Consider the following 17,324-nt stretch of genomic DNA (forward strand, 5'->3'; position numbering starts at 1 on the left):
AGATAGAAAGAGAGAGAGAAACATAGGGGGAGAGAAAAAGAGAGAGGGAGAGAGAAAGAGAGAAAGAGAGAGAGACATAGGGGGAGAGAAAAAGAGAAAAAGAGAAAAAGAGAGAAAGAAAGAGACCTAAGTAGAAGACAGACAGAGAAAGACATACAGTACAGTCAAAAGTTTGGACACACCTACTCCATCAAGGGGTTTTTCTTTACATTGTAGAATAATAGTGAAGACATCAAACGTATGATATAACAGATATGGAATGATGTAGTAACCAAAAAACAAATTTTATATTTGAGATTCTTCAAAGTAGCCACTCTTTGCCTTGATGACAGCTTTGCATACTCTTGGCATTCTCTCAACCAGCTTCATGAGGTAGTCACCTGGAATGCATTTCAATTAACAGCTGTGCCTTGTTAAAAGTTCATTTGTGGAATTCTTTTCCTTCTTAACCTCTCTAGGGTACGTGAGATGTTAGCGTACCACCTCTTCAACAGCCAGTGAAACTGCAGGGCGCCAAATTCAAATACAGAAATACTCATTATAAAAATTCAGAAAACAAAACATATTTTACATAGGTTTAAAGATGAACTTCTTGTGAATCCAACCACGGTGTCAGATTTAAAAAATGCTTTACGGCGAAAGCATACCTTACGATTATTTGAGAACATAGCCCAGCAGACAAATCATTACAAACAGTAACCAGCCAAGTAGAAGAGTTACACAAGTCAGAAATAGAGATAAAATGAATCCCTTACCTTTGATGATCTTCATATGGTTGCACTCAGAAGACATTCATTTACTCAATAAATTTTCCTTTTGTTCAATAAAGTCTCTTTATATCCAAAAACCTCCATTTTGTTTGCACGTTTTCTTCAGTAATCCACAGGCTCAAACACAGTCACAACAGGCAGACAAAATAAATCAAAATTGTGTCCGTAAAGTTCATAGAAACATGTGAAACGATGTTTATATTCAATCTTCAGGTTGTTTTTACCCTAAATAAACGATAATATTTCAACCGGATAATAACGTCGTCAATATAAAAGGTAAACATGAAAGGCACTCTCTCGGTCGCGCGCATGAAACAGCTCTGTGACACGGCAGGGTCCACTCATTCAGACTGCTCTTACTCCCTCATTTTTCAGAATACAAGCCTGAAACAATTTCTAAAGACTGTTGACATCTAGTGGAAGGCATAGGAACTGCAATTTGAGTCCTAAGTTAATGGATACTGTAATGGCATTAAATAGAAAACTACAAAACCAAAAAAATACGAATAGATTTTTCTCAGGTTTTCGCCTGCCAAATCAGTTCTGTTATACCCACAGACACTTATATGCATATCATATCTTCTGGGCCCGAGAAGCAGGCAGTTTAATTTGGGCATGCTTTTCATCCAAAATTCCAAATGCTGCCCCCTACCCTAGAGAAGTTAATGCGTTTGAGCCAATCAGTTGTGTTGTGACATGGTAGGGGTGGTATACAGCAGATAGCCCTATTTGGTAAAAGACCAAGTCCATATTATGGCAAGAACAGCTCAAATAAGCAAAGAGAAACGACAGTCCATCATTAATTTAAGTAAATCCGGAACATTTCAAGAACTTTGAAAGTTTCTTCCTGTGCAGCCGCAAAAACCATCAATCGCTATGATGAAACTGGCTCTCATGAGGACCGCCACAGGAAAGGTAGTCCCAGAGTTACCTCAGCTGCAGAGGATAAGTTCATTATAGTTACCAGCCTCAGATTGCAGCCCAAATAAATGCTTCACAGAGTTCAAGTAACAGACACATCTCAACATCAACTGTTTAGAGGAGACTGCATGAATCAGGCCTTCATGGTCGAATTGCTGCAAAGAAACCACTACTAAAGGACACCAATAAGAAGAAGAGACTTGTTTGGGCCACGAAACACAAGCAATGGACATTAGACAGGTGAAAATCTGTCCTTTGGTCTGATGAATCCAAATTTGAGATTTTTGGTTCCAACTGCCGTGTCTTTGTGAGATGCAGAGTAGGTGAACGGATGATCTCTGCATGTGTGATTCCCACCGTGAATAATTGAGGAAGATGTGTGATGGTGTGGGGGGGCTTTTCTGGTGACACTGTCAGTGATTTATTTAGAATTCAAGGCGCATTTATCCAGCATGGCTACCATAGCATTCTGCAGCGATACGCCATCCTATCTGGTTTGCGCTTAGTGGGACTATCATTTGTTTTTTGACAGGACAATGACCCAATACACCTCCAGGCTGTGTAAGGGCTATTTGACCAAGAAGGAGAGTGATGGAGTGCTGCATCAGATGACCTGGCCTCCACAATCACCCGACCTCAACCTAATTGAGATGGTTTGGGATTAGTTGGACCACAGAGTGAAGGAAAAGCAGCTAGCAAGTGCTCAGCATATGTGGGAACTCCTTCAAGACTGTTGGAAAAACGTTGCAGGTGTAGCTGGTTGAGAGAATGCCAAGAGTGTGCAAAGCTGTCATCAAGCAAAAGGTGGCTACTTTGAAGAATCTCAAATGTAAAATATATTTAGAATTGTTTAATACTTTTTTGGTTACGACATGATTCCATATGTGTTATTTCATAGTTTTGATGTCTTCACTATTATTCTACAATGTAGAAAGTAGTAAAAATAAAGAAAAACCCTTGAATGAGTAGGTGTGTCCAAACTTTGACCGGTAGTGTATGTGTGCAGTAGGATCATTGCGTGTCTCCAGGAGGATCATGTGTCTCCAGGAGGATCATTGTGTGTCTCCAGGAGGTTAACTGTGTGTCTGCAGGAGGCTCATTGTGTGTGTCTTTCCAGGAGGATCATTGTGTGTGTCTCTCCAGGAGGCTCATTGTGTGTGTGTTTCTCCAGGAGGATCATTGTGTGTGTCTCTCCAGGATGATCATTGTGTGTCTCTCCAGGAGGTTCACTGTGTGTGTGTCTCCAGGAGGAGTATTGTGTGTATCCAGGAGGATCATTGTGTGTGTCTCAAGGAGGATCATTGTGTGTGTCTCTCCAGGAGGATCATTGTGTGTGTCTCTCCAGGAGGATTATTGTGTGTGTCTCTCCAGGAGGATCATTGTGTGTGTCTCAAGGAGGATCATCGTGTGTGTCTCTCCAGGAGGATCATTGTGTGTGTGTTTCCAGGAGGATCATTGTGTTTCTACAGGAGGAACAGTGCTAAGCTATGCTGCAGTCAGAGGTAATCTCCACCATCTCTATTAATGAGCTTTATCATTAGACAGATCTGTGCCGTAATCCAATATGGGACAACAAACACACACATGCACACTCACATACACATACAACCCCCTACTGCCCAGCACAGGGACTGAGCCTCAGTGAGCCCAGGCCTTAAACCACCCCTTGGAAGGCAATTAAGAGTTTAACCTGGATGCAGCCTGGTGAATCCAGAGAGAGATTCCTCAGTCTCCAGTCAAATAGAGTAGAACACAGCAGAAAGAGATAGTTTCAGGAGAGGTGGAGAGGTTGTGGAGAGAGGAAGAAAGAGAGGGGAAGAGAGACGGACACAGAGAGAGAGAAAAGCAGAGAGACAAAGAGAGATGGATAGGGTGTGGAGAAAGGAAGAAAGAGAGAGAGAGGGAGAGGGAGAGAGATGGAGAGATGGACACGAGAGAGAGAAAAGGAGAGAGAGAGAGAGAGAGAGAGAGAGAGAGAGATGGAGCGATATTCGACAGAGAAAGAGAGCAAAATCAACAAAGATGGGACAAGAGCCAGAAGAAGAGGTTGAGCGAGGGAGCGGGTAGAGAGAGATAGAGATAGGTAGAGAGAGATAGCAATAGGTAGAGAGAGATAGCGATAGGTAGAGAGAGATAGAGATAGGTAGAGAGAGATAGAGATAGTAGAGAGAGATAGAGATAGGTAGAGAGAGATAGAGATAGGTAGAGAGAGATAGAGATAGGTAGAGAGAGATAGAGATAGGTAGAGAGAGAGAGCAGCAGTGCTAGGCTAAGCTCAGTGCAGTCAAAGTACACAGCATTGCCTGGCTGAGAGAAAGGTCATCCCCTCATCCTCTCCAAGGACTTCCTAAAATAAAGTCTCCTATCCTGCACTTTCCAGAGCAAACAACCTCCTCAGTTCTTTATTAACTAAATATGAGCCACTCTGACCGGGGGACAAAAATTCAATATTTTCCCCACAAAATATTTAAACCAAGCAAATAAACAGATAAATAAATAGACCTCCCCTGCCGACGGAGGAGGACGGCCAGCACTCTGGATGTAATTTGACGGCCCAGTTATTTGAAGGGCCAGAGCCCACAGCTACTCATTTGAGYACCTGTCAATCAAAGCAAGAGCGAAAAGCAACGCCGGTGTTGTCGCCATGGAGGTGTGTGTGGAAGGTGTGTGTGTGTGTTTCTGTGCGTGTGCGTGTGCGTGTTGTCACACACACATCCTTCTTCAAGGTTGGAGCAGATAAGGTGAGCGTCTCTCCTTATGAATACATCACACCATCCCCCATCCTCTCCTCCCTCTCTCCTCTCCTCTCATCCCCCTCTCTGGGCCACCTATCAAAACATCTTCATGCTGGCCTAATAGCCGGAGCTTTCATCGCGTTGTGTTCGCTGTCCAGGAGATGCATTAAACATGATGACCGTGAGAGAGAAGAGAGGTGCAGCGGCAGAGAGAGTGACTTGTCTSGGCTAATTCCACCCGGCTGATTACGTTTTAAACCGCCACGTCAGGTCCGCCCTCTCTGGGGAAACTCACAACGCTTTTAGCTTCTTTTCTTCTCATCTAAAAAGGCTGTTTCTCTCTCTCTCTGGCCAGCCGGTCAGGCAGGCATGGAGGAAGAGGCCAGTGGCATCAAACAGGCATATTAGATGATATTTTTGTTCAGTGTAGATGATGACTCAATTATGCCTGGCTTCTCATTGCTGTGCTATCTTGGCATAAGTAAATAGAACCATTCTAATCCCACTAATATGGATGGCAGAGCGCTAACTAGACTAACACCGCTAACTAAGCTAACACAGCTAACTAGGCTAACACCGCTAACTAGGCTAACGCCGCTAACTAGGCTAACGCCGCTAACTAGGTTAACGCCGCTAAGGAAGTGATACAGAAATAAGCACAAATGTTACAAACCAACTCAGGGGAACCGGGCTCAAAAATGAGCTGTGAATCTGAATGAGAGAGGAGAGGGAAGTAGTGGAGGTTTCTCTGGCCCTCAGACAGGCAGAGCCAAGAGGAAAAGCTTGTCAAGCTGAAGACTAAGAGTGGTTACCAGAGTGATGGAAATGGTAATGTTTTGGAGCAGCAGGCCTCTGGAGCTAAGGGCTGGTCCAGGGCTGGACATGTCCACTGAAGACCCAGCCAGGGAGTTGAGGAAAAAGTGGGTCAGAGGACTTCAGAGCCACTAGTGAAGATCAAGGCTGGAGAGAGAGAGAGAGATGGGCCCTGTAGGACAGACAGGCTGGTGACCAGAGCCAGGCCACAGCAGTGTCCTACAAACATCATATATGCTACTGTTTGATCTGCCCCCCCCCCCCCACACACACCTTACCCTCTGGAACTCATTAAAGCTAATAAGCTCTTGCGATCAACAACGCTTAACTTAGACTCCCACAAACAGTGCTACCACATTCATCCTAATACTTACTGAACTGAGTGCTTGTGAAACTGTTAGAAGCCATACAGACCCACACACAGACGATGTGATGTCTAGGGGATGGTTTGTTTTACTTTGAAAAGAGGCTTTGGAATTCAGCAACCCATCTGACCCTGTTGGGCCTTGCAAGGCTGGTAACACTGCTGGGGGTGGAAGAGACGTGTGTGTGTGTACGTACAGGGGGCCTATCTGCTAATGAGCTGGTAGACAGAGCTTATGGTTTTGACTGGCCCTCTCATTCCGTTAGGAGAGAAACAGGACCTGTATTATGTGCTGATCATGTGGAGGCTCGAGGCCTGTTTCTCTACCTGCCTCAGTAGTCTAATGCTTCTGGGCCTAGCATGGGAGCATGGAGGGCTGCTCTGGGGAGCTATTGTCACAGACTATAACCCACTCATCAGTCTAGTCAGGAGAGGAGAGGAGAGGGGGAATGAGAGAGTGAATGGATAAGGCAGACGATGAAGAACAAACAAAAGTCAGTGAAGATGTTGAAATATCTTCTCCATGAGGAATTAGGATTGATGGAGATGAAAACAAAGCATGAGCTGTTTTGTACATGAACATACTGGTGAAGAGAGATCATTTATTGCATTGGAAATCACTGCAATTTAGCATGACAAATTTACCACTGCAATTTTTAAGGCCATGATATTGGTATAAATAAAACATTACATTTTACAGTGTGCCATCAATTAGTTAGAATAGGTCAATAAGTCAATGTTGTGTCGTTGTGTTGACCGGTGCTGGTCTCTGTCATTGATAAATGATAATGGGCCAGCCCACTGCTGACAGAGACCTCTGAGTAGTGATACCATCTACCCCTGACTGCTCCTACTATTACTACTGCCTAGGGCCACCAACCAGCACGCACACACAAACACTCACTTCCAAACACCCCTTTCACCCAATCCCTGGCCACACACACACGTGAAAGGGATATGACCCCAATCCGATACCTTCCACAACACACACCTGGTTATTTTGTCTTCCCTGACACCAATTGTTGGTTTAATTGAGGCTGGGTTGGTCTGTTGCCTGCTGACCTGGCCAGAACAATGCATACCTGTGCCTCCCCTCTAGCACAATGTAATTGTCTCTTCAAGTGGGGCCTTTTCCCAGCAGCCCCGGGGCCCGGCCAGGCTGGGGGACAGTATATACCCAGCTAGGCCCATCCATCACTCAGTCACTCAGCCACTACAGGAAGTAGTTAACATGGCCGACCTATGGGGCTGTTGGACAGGGGAAAACACACAGAACAATGGCCATACTTCATCATCATCTAACTCCACGTACATCAATCAATCAGTCGCCTGTGTTTGCTCAACTAATTCAGCCGGTTAACTCTTGGATCAGGGAGGGAGGGAGGGGGTGAGAGAGAGAGAGGATGATTATGTTAGTCTTTTGTTCTTCTACATAGAGTCATTGTTCTATCCCACTGAGGTGGTGGGTATCACTATACATGGGTAGTTACCTCAATACTATATTACATGGAGCTAGCTGTATCTAGGCCAGGGTTAAGGGTTGAGAGTGTGCATGGCCTTAGGTAGTTGGGTAGAGCCGGGTATAACAGTGAGGCAGGTCTCCATGGTTGTAACTTAGCTACAGTAGACTTTCCTCAGTTTGGCTGGGCTTGTGGCTTCAACTGACTGTGTAAACCCAGCAGGCCCTTCCTGGCAGGAGAGGCCTATAAACCTGCATAGGGGTGTATTATTATTTTATMAGMAATTATTCAGTTAAAAAGTKATTTCTACACACCGGTAGTGTGAAACAGCAGCCCTTACATTTAGCTATAGACACACCCAGTTCCAATTATAACTACCCTTCAAAATATGAACTTTAATTGACTGTGTTCATGACTAAATGAAATATATACACAGAAGAAATACTCTTCTCGTTTAATGTCTAATATACAGTCATGTACAGTACATCATAGTAGAGAGAGCAAGCTAGAGTAYGACAGACAGAATGGCCCGTCTATCTGCCTTACAGAGACATGGCTAGGGCTGGGATGGCCTGGCAGAGTAAGTCGATGGACAGAGTGGCCTGAAACCCAGGGGTTAGTTGTGCTGCAGACACACTTGGGCTAATTTGTTTGCCAGTGAAATAGGCTAGAGAGGCCAGTAAATAACAGGACTTTGTACAGATGGCTGCCAGGGCATCCCATCTATCTGGCAGGGAGAGAGAGAGGCCAGGTGGTGACAGGGCATGCAGGCCAGAGAACTGTAACTCACACTCACCTGACAAATGAGTCTCAATTCATTGCTCAAATACACTCCAGGAAAAGGTAAAACACACTTAGATAGCTTACTCACACAGCCTGGTAAATGAAATGTGTACATGTGTAAATGTGCATGCACACACAAAAGCACAGGCACACACCCATACACACACAAATACACACACGGACACATGCACGCACAGACACACAGCGAGGCCAAAGTGGGATACAGTGTGATGATGAACATGATGCAGGAGCCTTGGACACAACAGAGAGCACCACACAGAGAGCAGAGGGTCATAAAACACTGTCTTGGTTTATTTACTGCCTTCCTAAAGCTTCAGACAGACAAGCTGAGCTGTGAAACAGAGAGCACATAGTTGTTCAACTCAACAATACAGCCAGTCTACAATCTCAACCTCAGTCAACATACAAAAAGATTAAGCAAGAGAACAACATTTTGGCAACCGTTAACATTTGAAATTGGAAACATTTGCAGAAGTACATTTTTTTTATTTTTAGAAGTGCATTTTTAACACTATATATCAGTTCTACTTCCTGTTGATATAGATAGATAAATAAATTGGTAACACTTCATTTGAACTAAACACCATGATCTCTTCATAACCTTCATAAAAATGTCCTAACCATGTTATAAAGCTTCATACCACGAGTCATAACTTGTCAACACATGCCATAAAGCTTCAGTTATGACAATGACACAAGTTATGAAGAGTTATGACATGTTTACAACATTGTTATACAGGCATTATGGTGGCTAGTTCAAATAAAGCAGGGCTGCCCGACTGCAGCCCGCGGGTGCTTTTATTTGGCCCCCAAGTTTTCGAAGCAAAATAATAATAAAATAACAATATATTTTTTATAATTCCCAAGTATTCCCACGCATAATAGATACAAGTAATCGTGTACAAACGTAAGCAAGGTTTGTAATTATTATGTTTTAGTCAAATATTATATCTGTTTGGGCTTCTTGGGGTCAATTTGCAGTTAAAAATGATTTGTAATTCATCCTGCGGCTGAATCTAGTTGATAATCCCTGAAATAAAGTGTTACCAAGAAATAAAAAGAAGGCTGCTCTGCTTGGCTTTGACAACAATCCCATTTTCACCCATAGCTTCTCTTTCCTGGCTGGTTTTGTCAGAAGCCGTGGATCTGACTTTCTGGCCTGCAGCGATACAGGGAAAGTGGTGCTCTACACGCTTTAAGACTAATTAAAAGCCATTGAACAGCTGCAATTATGAAGAGAGAGTGGCAGTTGGGATGGGGATCCTTCTATCAGCCACACATTATAGTAGCTGTCTGCCTGGGCTGCCTTTCAGCCCTATATAAACTGTCTGCCTGGGCTGCCTTTCAGACCTACATAAACTGTCTGCCTGGGCTGCCTTTCAGCCCTATATAAACTGTCTGCCTGGGCTGCCTTTCAGCCCTATATAAACTGTCTGCCTGGGCTGCCTTTCAGTCCTACATAAACTGTCTGCCTGGGCTGCCTTTCAGTCCTACAGTAGTAGCTGTCTGCCTGGGCTGCCTTTCAGCCCTATATAATCTGTCTGTCAGGGCTGCTTTTCAGTCCTACAGTAGCTGTCTGCCTGGGGTGCCTTTCAGCCCTATATAATGCTGTCTGTCAGGGCTGCTTTTCAGTCCTACAGTAGCTGTCTGCCTGGCTGGCTTTCAAGCCCCATAAACTGTCTGTCAGGGCTGCCTTTCAGTCCTACAGTAGCTGTCTGCCTGGGCTGCCTTTCAGTCCTACAGTAGCTGTCTGCCTGGGCTGCCTTTCAGTCCTACAGTAGCTGTCTGCCTGGGCTGCCTTTCAGTCCTACATAAACTGTCTGTCAGGGCTGCATTTCAGCCCTACAGTAGCTGTCTGTCAGGGCTGCCTTTCAGCCCTACAGTAGCCGTCTGCCTGGGCTGCCTTTCAGCCCTACAGAGCAGACTAGAGACAGACATGCAGACAGAGGCCTGCCTACTAGAACCTAGAGGTCTACTAGACTCTCATGTCCTTTCCTCTCTAGCACAAACATCTCCCAGCCCTGCTACAGGCCCTATCCCTATCATACTGCTTCACACATATACAATATCACATACTGTAAATACTGCAGTGACACACATTCAACCACACACACACAAACATACATACTTCAGATAAACACTTTCAGTCACATCTTAGTAACACAAAGTCATGCCCTGTGAGATTCTGAACAAGAAAGTTGTGAAATACAGGAAGTGAATGGACATTAGGATACAACAGTATAATTAGAACAACACTGAATTAGAAACAGAAAGTATAAATGTACTACAGATATAGGATTTTAATTTGATCACCCTGTTGTTGCAGGACATTTCCTGCCCAGCAGGAAATGCAAACTTGAAGTGTATTCGAGGTTTAAAAGGATTTCTGATGTTTGTAATTTCCACTTGAAAATGTCAGACTTGATTTGCCCTAAGTAAAAATGTATCAACCCTTACAAAAATGTCCATTAATTATAATCCACCCAATAATTCACATTTCCTGTTACTGCAGGAAAATTACGCTGCTGTGAGAAACAGGTCAAATTAAGATCCTACATCTGTATAACTATTTGTCATATCCATACACAAAGGTGGTTAAATGTAGAAAAGAAACAGAACATTCATTGAAATAATACATTCCTACACATTCAGTTTTAATTCTGCAGGTTGTCCACATTACCATTGTGAGACTAGTTCCAATACCAGCTATAGCATGTTAGCAAAGCACTACTCAGGGTTCCATCCTCATGRTGCAGCCATGTTGGGTCCATCCAAGCAAAGCTAGATGAGACTGGTTTGGGCGGGGTGGGGCGAGGTACAGGGTTGGGTGGGGTTCAGGGTGGACTGGGGTGGGGAAGWGTACCRCCATTGGAGGACGTTGACACCATCAGGAGTTGGTAGGTCCTGTTCTCCTTCTCTGTCGTCTGRCCTCATGATAGAGGCTGTTCAGATGACGGGGTGACTCTCTCTCTCTTTCTCCTTCTCTTTGTGTCCCATCRGTCACATCCTGACAGGGGGAAAGAAAACACAAGCCCAGTCATTCCTCCATCCCTCTATTCACAGCCCATCCAGTCACTCACTCCYTCTGTATGACAACAAGTCATTGAGATGTCAGAGTGCAGGCAGGGCCGGGACCCGGCCACACACTGTAATTAACACACAGACTGAAGGAGCCAAAGTCTGCATTCCAAATGGCACCCTACTACCCTTATAGTGGGCTACTCTGGACCAGGGCCCATAGGTATCGGGTCAAAAGGAGCGCGCTACATGYGGAATAGGGTGCCATTTGGGAAACATCTAATGAGCCAAGCAGAGAGCCATGGTGGCTWTGAAAAGGCCAGCGTACTGCAGAGTAATGTCTGCTGAGTTTAAATGCCAACAGGATGGGATAATTCAACTGTATTTATGACTAAGGAAGAGAACTGCTGACCAGAGAGCCAGCAGTTACAGAAAAGAGGGTGGTGGCAACACCACGTAGGTCTATGAAGGAGATGGTTAAGTATTGTTGTATGGTGACAGGACAATCAAGGAGCTACAGGAAGGTATGCAGACTCATATAAGTGAGTTATTTAAGTGTGTGTGTGTGTGTGTGTGTGTGTGTGTGTGTCTATCTGTGTGGCTGTTTCCGCTTATGTGTGTCTGTGACCGACCTCCAGAGGAGTGACTCCACCCTGTTGATGATGTCAGCCAGGTCAAAGGGCAGAGGCATGCTGGGGTCGTCGTCGGCCCAAAACGGCCGGTCCACGGGGGCCTCTTCTGGGGGCAGGGTCTGGGCCAGGCTGGAATGGCACCTGGAGGGAACAGACAAGGACAGGAAATAACAGGACAGGTCAGACACTCCTCTGGACATAATCACCTCCTATACAGACGCCACCATCATTACACATTGTTAGCACAGAAGCAATGTAAATCAACAGTGGTGGTTCACTGTATACAAAGCAAATGAGATATGTATCTGACTGAATAGTGAGTTTGAGCAGATCACACAATAACGGAGGTAATTGAGGTGGTGTGTTGTGTGTTTTCTGTAAACACGCTGGGAGGACCAATGTGTGTTTTGACCAGGAGGCAGTAGGCTTGTGTTTCCTTCCTGTTCTCTTTATGACTTCCAATTAGACCGGTCCCTATTAGACCCTGCAGGGTGTAAGGCTTGTGTGTGTGTGTGTGTGTGGTGTGTGTGTGGTGGTGTGTGTGGTGTGTGTGTGTGTGTGTGGTGTGTGTGTGTGTGTGTGTGGTGGTGTGTGTGTGTGTTGTGTGTGTGTGTGTGTGTGTCTCTCTGGGGTAGGGATGTGATCTGTTTTAAAGAGGTGAGAGTCAGGAATGTTTTGTATGTAGCCCTTCATGGGTGTGTGATCTGTGTGTGTTGTGGTTTAAACCGTCAATATGATGACAAAGCAACAGTATCCTCAGTGATTAATGCTCCAGTTATTTCCACACCGCCAGATGGTTTCTCTGGAAAGCCCTCTCCTTTCATCCAGTCAGAACAAGAGAGACAGATAGAGAAACAACCCTCTGGTGTAATTACATGGTGTTTCTGCACTACTCTACATTATATGATTCATGGATTATGACTGGTACTGTTTCCACCACCTAGTCTGTTGGATCAAAATGGATACCGAAACATCACGGTATGAGACGTCTCAGTAGGAATCACTATTGTATTCACACAGGTGACTTGGTGGCAGTCTGGACTGTCACTGTAAATATGTCTTCCATAGTGACAGATGAGGCTGACCCCTGACCTGGAAGTGAAGGAGGGGATGGGTGCGAGGGGACAGTGGTGGTGGGGGGTTGTGGTCACAGTGTGTGTGTGTGTCACAGTTACTCCTTACTTCACGATCTCCTCCTCCTCCTCCTCCTTCTGAAAAAGAAGCTGGTTGGTGTCTGACTCCCTCCCCCATCCCTACCCCAGGCATCCTGCTTCCCCCTGCCTCCCCACCCCCCTACAGTCTCTAGGGTCCCTAACAGGTGTGTGTTATGGATGTGACGGGGAGGTCCTTAATGTGGCCAGGGAACAGGCAGTCCAGGCCGTCCCTGCCTCAATCGGCCGTTCTATATTTCAACCAAGGGCCACTTAATGCTGGAGTAGTTGTTCAGCTAAGTGGTACCATTCAGCTGTGGTCTAACCCTCTGATAGGTAGTGCATTACACCAAGAGGACGGTATTAACATACACCATCCACATATATCTTCCAGGCCTCAGATCAGGGGCCTGATAATAGAATGTGTTAACATGCTCTAAGTACCATTATGTAGCATATGACTTGATAAATAATAGGATCAGCTGACCTTGGGGCTGCGCGACAACACATGGGTCTAAATGTTCTCATGATTTATTTAYGGGCAGAATTAAAGGAAGCGSCACTTCAGAGAGAGGACGACGGACACGCCAGGCATAAATATATAACTGGATGAAAAGAGACACAGACACACAGAGAATAGAGATACGCATCACACGCATACATTCTGCTTACATCAGCGGACCGACACCAAAGGCCATGGGAACACAGTGCCGTTTGAGTTTTAGAGTCAATTAACTATTCATGTTAGACTGGTACAATAGAAAACACTGGCCTCTTTTCTGCTGTCCTGAACAAGGATATGAAGATAGACAGTGTAAATATGTGGTGAAGTTCATTATGTAGTAATACTGTACTCATCTGACAGAGAATCTAACCYTATTAAACTGGAATGGAGAGATCTTGTTTAACCAGAAATGCAGTAGTTATGAGGATGAGAGTTGTGTCAAATATAATAGAGGCAAGAACATTCAACCCACCACCTCCAATAGCTGCAAATACCACACCTTCACTTAACCGCTAAAATGGAATCAAATAATTCAATATCTAGTCTGGTACCTTAAACTCTCATAGAAATGCATTGTGAGCTACAGCACTATACACATTCTCACAAATCACCACTTTCCCCTGGYAAAACAGCACCTTAAAGGTAAGGTCAAAGACAAAGAGGAMGGAMAGAGGGATGGAGAAAGAGAGGCAGAGCTAGAGGACTAGGAGTGTGTTTGTGAGTCTTCAGTGTTCCAACGGATTAACCCTAGACAGATATGGGCTAACTATCCCATCTGGTGCTCTCTCGCCCACTCGCTCAGGAGAGATTGGCAATACAATCACTCATTTCAATTTGCCCTGAAACCCTATAGCCCGGCAGGCCTGCTCAAATAGTATGCTAATGTGAAAGGAATCTGAGCTTCTATCGCCTTTTATTCCACAGAGGCCTTCTATAGTGCAGCCGCACACTGCACTTGAACTGTTCTGTCTGGCTGCCTCCCAAAAYGCACCCTATTCCCCATATAGTGCACTACTTTTAGTACATGACTCCACACAGGTTACCACTGAACCTTACATGATATAGTACATGACTTCTTCCACACAGTTACCACTGCACTCTTACAGTATAGTACATAGACTCCACACAGCTTACCACTGACCCTTACAGTATAGTACATGACCCACACAGTTACCTCTGAACCTTACAAGTATAGTACATGACTCCACACAGTTACCACTGAACCTACAGTATAGTACATGACTCCACACAGTTACCACTGAACCTACAGTATAGTACATGACTCCACACAGTTACCACTGGACTCTTAAGTATAGTACATGACTCCACAAAGTACCACTGAACCTTACAGTATAGTACATGACGCCACACATGACCACTGATACCTTAACAGTATAGTACAGCGTATAGTACATGACTCCAACAAGTTACCACTGAACCTTATAGTACATGACTCCACACAGTTACCTCTGAACCTTACAGTATAGTACATGACTCCACACAGTTACCACTGAACCTTACAGTATAGTACATGACTCACACAGTTACCACTGAACCTTCAGTATAGTACATGACTCCACACAGTTACCACTGAACCTTACAGTATAGTACATGACTCCACAGAGTTACCACTGAACCTTACAGTATAGTACATGACTCCACACAGTTACCATGAACCTTACAGTATAGTACATGACTCCACAAAGTTACCACTGAACCTTACAGTATAGTACATGACTCCACACAGTTACCACTGAACCTTACAGTATAGTACATGACTCCACACAGTTACCACTGAACCTTAGAGTATAGTACATACTCCACAGAGTTACCACTGAACCTTACAGTATAGTACATGACTCCACACAGTTACCACTGACTTTACAGTATATCATTACATAACTCCAACACAGTTACCACTGAACCTTAGAGTATAAGTACATGACTCCACAGAGTTACCACTGAACCTTACAGTATAGTACATGACTCCACACAGTTACCACCTCTTACAGTATAGTACATACTCCACACAGTTACCACTGAACCTTACAGTATAGTACATGACTCCACACATTACCACTGAACCTTACAGTATAGTACATGACTCCACACAGTTACCACTGAACCTTACAGTATAGTACATGACTCCACACAGTTACCACTGACTCTTACAGTATACCAGTTACATGACTTCTCCACACAGTTACCACTGAACCTTACAGTATAGTACATGACTCCACACAGTTACCACTGGACCTTACAGTATTATATACATGACTCCACACAGTTACACTGAACCTTACAAGTTATAGTACATGACTCCACACAGTTACCTCTGACTCTTACAGTATAGTACATGACTCCACACAGTTACCACTGACCTTACAGATATAGTACATGACTTCCAACAACAGTTACCACTGAACCTTACAGTATAGTACATGACTCCACACAGTTACCTCTGAACCTTAACAGTATAGTACATGACTCCACACAGTTACCACTGACTCTTACAGTATAGTACATGACTCCACACAGTTACCAACGTTGACTCTTTACAGTATAGTACATGACTCCACACAGTGTACCACTGAACCTAACAGTATAGTACATAACTCCACATCAGTTACCTCTGAACCTTACAGTATAGTACATGACTCCACACAGTTACCACTGACTCTTACAGTATAGTACATGACTCCACAAAGTTACACTGAATCTTACAGTATAGTACATGACTCCACACAGTTACCACTGAACTTACAGTATAGTACATGACTCCACAAAGTTACCACTGAACCTTACAGTATAGTACATGACTCCACACAGTTCCACTGACTCTTACACAAGACAGAGATGTGTACAGGTACAGGCGAGGACATGCCCGCTGAACGGGCTGCTCATCCTGGGCAACATGATTGCGTACAATCCCTTCGGCGGCTAGTCTGAATTATGAGACACATGCCTGTTTCTGCATGACTTGTTTGATTGCATTCTCTGTTTGTGGCTTCGCTGGCAAGGCCGTAAAACATCACACCTGCAGAGTTCTAAAGGACTGAACTGTGGGTGTAGGGGAGATAATGAGGAACCAGGTGATCTGAGGCCCACTCACTCACTCACATCACTCACTCACTCACTCACCCACCCCCACACACACACACACACACACACCACAAACACCACAACACACAACCACCCAAACCAACACACACACACAACACACACACACACACACACACACACACACACACACACACACACACACAGATATCACAACCCATCTCCTTAAAAGGAATTTCCATCAGGCAGCAACCCTACCTATTCCTACATAATGTCTTTATCAAACAGTCTCCATTTACTCCCATGTGTGGTTACAAATGATCTCCTGTAGCAATAACACAAATAAGTGTTGTCTGCTATCTATGTTAGCCTGCTTTTTTTCCACTTGGCCTGACACAATCGTGGCATTTATCAGTGTAATTGCATGAGTCGGAAGCGACTGATGTTGTTCTATTAGGCGTCTCCATCCTGTTAAGAGAGAGAGCTTTTAATGTATGGCCCTGGCTGCAGGAGTGGACTCAGCACAATGATATGGCTAGTGGAGAGATGGAGGGTTCCTGATGCTGATAATGTTGATCTCTGGACCAGCCAGGCACTCCCAACAAATAAAGAGAGAGAGAAAACAAAGTGAAGCAGAGGTTAATCATTTTATTTACTTGCAGCAATGGATTTATTTTTCTTCCCCCTCTCTTTCCCCCCATCTCTCTCCTTTCTTTACTGGGCAGTGAGTGGCTGGGGAGGGCTGAGCCAGGGGGAAATCGTGGGGAGCGCATTACAGTAAAACGTATTGATTAGGAGAGAGACCTGCGAGCACCGTGTCGGTCGCGAGATGGTGGAATGATGCAATGCTTAAAGGAATTTATCCGACTTTTACATTAACCTTTTTTGACTGCTTTGCCTGTCCATAATTAACACTCACTTTAGCTAAAGTGGTTAGTTTGAGCAGTGCAGTGTGGGGCCGGGCCTGGGCCCTATGGTGAGCTTCTCCAGCCAACTAGAGCTCTCCTTGCCACAAGACCTTGCGGCCCAAATGGCATCCTATTCACTATTTAGTGCACTACTTTGAACCAGGGCTGAAGGACTCTGATATC

At 44.7% G+C, this 17,324-nt stretch overlaps 1 long non-coding RNA gene across 1 annotated transcript; it reads right to left on the reverse strand.

Annotated features, from left to right (window-relative positions):
* Nucleotides 1-8,136: 8,136 nt before the first annotated feature.
* On the reverse strand, nucleotides 8,137-11,949 carry LOC139025697 (uncharacterized). The gene is made up of 2 exons (XR_011477305.1): nucleotides 11,518-11,949; nucleotides 8,137-10,874 (listed from the first exon to the last, which is right to left on the reverse strand). It is a non-coding gene; the product is annotated as an uncharacterized lncRNA (long non-coding RNA).
* Nucleotides 11,950-17,324: the final 5,375 nt, after the last annotated feature.

The sequence above is a fragment of the Salvelinus sp. IW2-2015 genome, unplaced genomic scaffold, assembly GCF_002910315.2.
Source record: "Salvelinus sp. IW2-2015 unplaced genomic scaffold, ASM291031v2 Un_scaffold3088, whole genome shotgun sequence".
Classification (NCBI taxonomy): domain Eukaryota; kingdom Metazoa; phylum Chordata; class Actinopteri; order Salmoniformes; family Salmonidae; genus Salvelinus; species Salvelinus sp. IW2-2015.